Source organism: Triticum urartu, chromosome 5A, assembly GCF_056163025.1.
Source record: "Triticum urartu cultivar PI428250 chromosome 5A, HENAU_Tu73, whole genome shotgun sequence".
NCBI lineage: Eukaryota > Viridiplantae > Streptophyta > Magnoliopsida > Poales > Poaceae > Triticum > Triticum urartu.
In genome coordinates, this window is record NC_141877.1 from 27,495,660 (window position 1) to 27,502,341 (window position 6,682).

Genomic DNA, 6,682 nt, shown 5'->3' on the forward strand with positions numbered 1-6,682 from the left:
CCACTTATGGCTTATCCACCCTTAAAAAGATACTTGTGGCTTATCCATCCTCGTGACCCATATCCTATATTTCATTGAACATTTTTATGGATTAACAAAGTGTTGGCAAATTTAAAAAAAACAACCGATCGAGACGTCAAGCTAGGTCGAGAACGCACAACCCAATCGAGACGCACATGCACATCTCCACCAACTTTTAACTCCACCCGATGGCCGACGCGACGAACCCTAACTAGCGCGACAAGCCAACGCGGCAGCAGCGCTAGTGGCAACTCCTGCCGAGGCGGGTGACCGCGACGGGGTAGGAGGTTTGGTTCATCAAATGGAGAGTTTTTTTGGTTCAACTTGAATAAGCTTGCTAGGTTCACAGAGATTTATCATGATGATTTCTCTGATTATGAATATAAACATATAGAAGATAACCTTAATCTATTCATTATCCATATGAGAAGAATTGAAGACTTTAGAGCTTGTCATGATATCGTGTCATGATATTGCAAGCCTAGCTAAATGCTGGTTGAACTTAAAAGGCATGTCATGTTTCTTACTGTTTATCGCCTATTGAGTTGGCATTTCTACTACCGTTAGCGATGACAACAGTTGAAAGAGTCTTCTCATCAATGAAAATCATCAAGACTGAGATGCACAGCAAGATGACCAATGGTTGTCTTAATGACTTGATTGTTTGTTATATTGAGCGAGAGATTTTCAAAAGTATTGATCGTGGTAAAATTAAGGAAGATTTTCAGAATGAGGGTAGGGCATTGTTATTGCGTGAGTCTTCTAGACACCATTGAAAGCTTCATTATCTGTATGTTTTAGGTTGTTTTCCTATTGAAACATGCCTACATTTTTATTGTGTTTGATTTTTCGTTGTAATGTGTATTGGCTCTTTCGATTTGCATCAAAAGAATTCTTTCCTTAAGACTTTGCCACACCTTTTTTTTTTCATCCTCCTCCTCTGCGTACGCTGTTGGTCGTTTGATCAGATCTCTGTTTACTACGTACGCCTCGTCCATCCTGTAACGTGCCATGAGGTGGGCGATGTGCAGGGTCCTCCCATTCCCAAACAAGTCGCTCATGGTTGAAACATGCAAGTATAAAGCTGGAGCATCCATTCATCCAGCATGTACCACTACCATACCACCACAGCCCCACCCATCACCCATCACCCACAGTCCAACACAGAAAAAAGAGACACGGATCGAGATCCGATAAGCGAGCAGGACAAGGCCTGCTTGCAGGAGATCCGGGAGCTGTCCTACGACATCGACGACGACCTCGACGACTTCATGGAGGCTACCGTCTGCGAAAAATCCGCCGATCTGGCCGGACTCTTGGACAAGATGAAGGCCATGCTGGGCCGGACCAAGGCTCGTCACCAGATCGCCAAGGCCGTCGATGATCTCAAGGAACAGGTGGTCCAGGTCGCCGAGAGGCACAACCACAAGAGGTCCAAGGTTGATCCCAGGGCTCCAGCCATCGTCGACGACGCGTCCAAACTCGTCGGCCTTGACGGGCCCAAACAAGAGCTCATCCAACTACTACTGGCCGGTTCTGCTTCTGAGTCAACGCAACAGCAACCACACCCAGAGGGTCAGTAGGAACGGGCAAGACAACTCTGGCGAGTCAAGTGTACCAAGAGCTCAAAGGCCAATTCCGTTGCCCTGCTTTCTGCTCCGTGCCACGAAATGCAGACAAGGTCCTAGTTATGCGCGCCATTTACAATCAACTGAAACGTCCATATTCTCCTTCTCCTGGCGTCAAGGATTTACCACAGCTTGTCGCCATGATTTCAGACTTGCTCCAAGACAGACTGTATATATGGCTTTAAAATTTGAACGCTTTGCTTACCTGAAAATTCATGCAGACTACATATCCTGTATTAATTTTGGACCGTTATTAATTTAATTCACTAGTATGCGCCCAAGTATTTAGGTGACGTACGGTTTTGATATTTCTCATGTAACGTGTAAATTTTGAGAACAATAATTGTGGATTATCCTAAATTCAAATCAAAATTCTGAAATAAAAATATGCGGTATTATAATTTTTTATTATAATGTTAATGAGCTGAAATCTCTACTTACCTAAAAATGCCTCACTCAGGGTCGAAAAGTGCAAGCAGCAACTGAGCTTCATAGAGCTCTTTATTTTTCTTTCAACGGAAATACTTTTTCACACTTCAAAAATAGCTGAAAAAAGTATACGCATTGACATTTGTAGTATACATGTGTAAAAATTTATAAACATATATGTTAATATGTGATGTATACAAAAAAGACAAATACATGGAGTAAAATATGCCTTTTCCTTTTTGTTTTTGGGACTGATATTTGTCTTTTTTGTGTAGCTTGCAAATAGTCAAATTAGTTGATGAAATTGTATACATATTTGAAGAAGATGCTTATGTATTTATAGAAAAAGATTTGACATTTTTTGAAACTTTTAAATATCTTTTGATTTTTCTTTTTTTGCAAAACAGGCTCCATGCAGCCTGGCCTCTGCAACGCCATACTCCACTCAGGGTTCCCTATTTCACCACATAGTGTTTTGCTTGCCCTTTCGTCCAACATCTTTACCCCCTTCCCCTCTTCCCTTTTGATTGTTTTTCTCCCATTTCTATTTTTTCTCATCGGTTTTCTTGAAAAGACGCCTCAACCGCCCCATGCATTTTCATAATAGAACAACATTACTTATGCGTCTGTTACGCTTAGCTAGGATGTCCCTTGTTAACATCAGAGCATCTACAATAAGGATCACCTAATTTGGAGCCCTTATACCCCCGCTGGTGTGTCCGGCCGTGTCCGCTAGCACTGCCTGGATAGTACCCAAAATTTCCCCTCCACAACCACAAACCACAAATGCGAATAACCTCTTTCATACAAACACATGCATAGGACATAGATCATAGACATAGAATAAAAGTTTGGCAGTTGCCGACATCGGACATGCAATTTGTTCATCCAAAGGGGCCACGCTAGTTCAAATTAAACCTCAATCGAACATAAAAACAACTAAAATATAAAAAGGTATGGAGGGCGGCCGGAGTTCACCACTTCTTGGCCGGGCCTTGCCCTTGCGGTCGGCGGTGCGGCGGCCCATCTCCTCCTTGTACGCATCGGCGGCAGGAGGGTCGTCGTCATCGTCCGTGGTGGTGTGGCTCTCCGATGCATACGAAATGTACTCAGAGAGAAGGTGGAGGAGGCACTACTGCTCCTTCGCGTGGCCGGCAACCTTGGTGGCGGCGGTCTCCTTCTCCCGGGCGAGGCGCTCGGACGCCTCGAGACCAAAGCGGAGCGCTTTCGCTTTCTTGCGCCAGAGGCGCCGCGCGTCGGCCTCTGTCATGGTCAGTGACCTCCGCATGACCCCACGGAGGAGCGCCTCCTCCGGATCCACTGGCACGGAGCGTGTGCTCTGTCAAGACAAGCCGGGCTCTACCGCAGCCGCCGCCCGCTGCCGCTCGCGTCGGGGGGCTTCGCCTCCGACTCCGTCATGCGCATGCGCACCGGAGCCACAGGCACGAGCACCCATTGCTACTCGAGTGGTGCGCGCGTCGAAGGGGAAGGGGAGACGACCGCGGGCCGGATCTGAAGCAAGGCAAAGCCGGAAGGGCGACTGTGTCCCGCATTCCTGTGGCAGGAGGTGGAAGAGCTAGCGGTGGATGCGAGGGAGCTCGAGCTACCGCCGGTGTCCACGTGTGAGCGCTCGATGGCGATGCGGAGTGCAGCTCCTCGTCGTCCGGCGTGTCGGACCTAGATTTGGCGTCTTTCACGAGCATGTCCCAGTCGATGGGATTGGGTTCACTGCCGGAGCGCTCACCGGAGTTGGCCATGGCGGAGGGGAGGGTAGGATTTGAGAGAAGTGGAGGAGCCGATGAGAGCGGAGAAGACGAGTGTGGACTGAGGTGGAACTAGGGTTCGTCGGATGGGATGGGGTTTTTGTGGGGATGGTGCGGGCCCTAGAGGACTGATCCGACATGGCGCCCGCATCCAGGCGTCCCATATCCACCCCATATATGGGCCGAATATGGGGATTGCCAGCCAGTCCGGACGTTTGGGTTGGATTTGGGGCGCCCGATTGGGTGCCGCTTCTGCATTCGATCACTGACTAGGCAGCCCGTCCGAGTGTTTGGGGCGGGTATGGGTGTCCGGTTGTAGATGCTCTCGCCCCTCTTTCCGTAAATAACAAAGGGCAATTTTGATGTTTTAGAGGGAATTCTAGCATCCAAAGTATTTTAGTCTTTACCGGGCCATCAGTGTACATGTGCAAGATACATTTAGTGAACAGTGAATTGTCCATTCCAGTGCAAATTCTGCCGAAACTTCTCCTGGCCGTGTGACCAAACAAGTATATTCTCATGGACATTCGAACTCCTTTACTTCTTATTTTATCTCAGTAAGCTCAACCTTTATTTATATATTTTTGCAGGTACTTTATTGTACTTGATGATATATGGGATGTGGAAACATGGAAGGTTATTGAGTGTGCATTTCCCACAGGTTCTGGTGGTAAAATAATACTCCATGTGTTTGGTCATAATGTGAAGATCCCGTCTTTGTCGGAGTTTCGACTCTTGCGTGTTCTGGACTTTGAGGATTGTTCACAGTTAGAAGATGATCACCTTGCGGGCATTGGAAATTTGGTGCACCTCAAGTACTTGAGGTTCAAACATGCCAAAGCTGTAACGAAGATTCCAGACCAGGTGGCAAGGCTGCAACATTTGGAGATTGACGTGAATGGGTACAGCAAACTAATGGAAATCTCTATGCCCATCCAAGAACGGTTGGCCTGTTATGTAACTCTACATGTCGATGGTTATGAAACAGTACCAGATGAAATCGCGGCCATGCAGGGATTGAGAGTGTTGGAAGGTCTCGATATTTATACTTAGTCAACGGAATTTCTAAAGAGACTTGGCCAACTGAAAAAACTGAGGAAGCTGGGCATAATATGGAACATGTATGATATGGGTAATTGTGATGTTAATTACGACAAAGAGGAGGAGGAGATCGAGGAGGATGAGGAGGAGTTTCTCTCTTCGATATGTGAGCTCGGTAAAGCAGGCCTTGAGTCTCTGCACATCTTTGTAAAGGAGGCAGCGGATGAGTACTTCGAGCGTTCATGGTTTCCCGATCCTCAGTGTGGCCTTCGTGAGCTTATCATCGCGGGGGACTCCCTCTCGAAGGTTCCGACATGGGTGGCCTCTCTTGTCAACCTTGAGAAACTATGCATCTCAATGGACGTGATCAATGAGAGCGACGTGGAGATACTGAGAAGCTTGCCCAGCTTGCGCCATCTTCACATCCATGTGTATGAGGATGACGTAGAGTCGCGGGCTGCTATGGAGAAAGCAATGAAGGAACATCCTAACCGTCCCACCTTGGTTTGGTATGAGGATTAGCTTTGGGGTTTTTGGCTACCGTTCAGGTATCATTTTCTTCTTTTCCCTTCTAAACAATTATTAATTGTTGTCTTCTTTGTCACAAAAAATTCTTGTCTTATTTGTTTGGAATGTAATCCTTCTTCTTCTTTTTCCCTCGGTACAGTATCTATCATGTTGCAAAATAGATTTATATATTTTTCACATGCTAGCTGTTTTCATACACTTGTAGGTGTTAGCAAAAGGTGAGAGGAGCAAGCGAAACTGAAGTTTGTTATATATCCTCCGGTTGGTACCATTACTTTTAAATTTTCGTTTACGTTTCGGAAACATAAATAAAGGTTCATTATAAATTTCATCGTGTATCTTGAAATGTTGTGTCTGCTACTTGGAATAGCATTTTTGTAAGATCATATTTATTTGAACTGGCTATACTGTCAAAACTGTTGTGATGAGAAAAGTCGTGTGGGGAAAACTGTTGTTTGGCTACTTATTGGCTGGCCGTGTGACTATAAGCTGCCGGATTGTTTGAAATACCAAAGCTTTTGTTGTTTTGTTGATTTAAGTGTAAATAACACTCATCGTATGTATTAACATGAATGCATATGTATATTCACACTATTTGTTATTTTATATCGGTTTGTTGTTTATTGTTTATATAATCTTTCCTACTTATAAAGTTGGTAGTTGGTGGTGAATGCATGACCTTGTGCAGTCTCCTAACTAATGTCCATCCTCTTGTGTTTCAAAATTCGAAATGTTGTCTCACTTTAAATCTGGCAAAGGAACTATTATGTTCGTTTAAGATTTTCCAACACATGTCACTTGCAAATCTGTCATTGTATTTTCAGAAGCACATGGTCTAGATTTCTAACAAATTCTGTAATTTGGAACAAAATATAACTGCATATACCAAAAGGAAGTGCACATAAATATGTGTTTTGTGTGATTCATAACACAGAGCTAAAGGCAAAACATTTCGTCTCTCCTTGGCTTAGTGATCTGGGTAGCACAAAGACTACTGCACTGGAAATGCTGGGATTCAAATAGGTGACAATCCAGGTCGAGAAACAGGAAATGCATGCATCTACCATAGAAATTCAGAGCAGATCTAGATAAATTCGTGGAGGTTAATTAATTTGACCCTAGTGTTGTTCGGATTAAGAGTGAGAAAATATAACAATATATATGGGCACTGTCTAGGACATGATAATCCAGTAAATAAAGGTATAGAAATAGTAGTGAAATTGAAAAATGAATCAGCTCATCCCGCAAAAAATAAAATTAATGAGCTCAGTA

General features: G+C 44.7%; 1 pseudogene; it reads left to right on the forward strand.

Moving 5' to 3' along the window:
* The first annotated feature begins 1,127 nt into the window (after positions 1 to 1,127).
* Positions 1,128 to 5,404, forward strand: LOC125506668 (uncharacterized; annotated as a pseudogene).
* Positions 5,405 to 6,682: the final 1,278 nt, after the last annotated feature.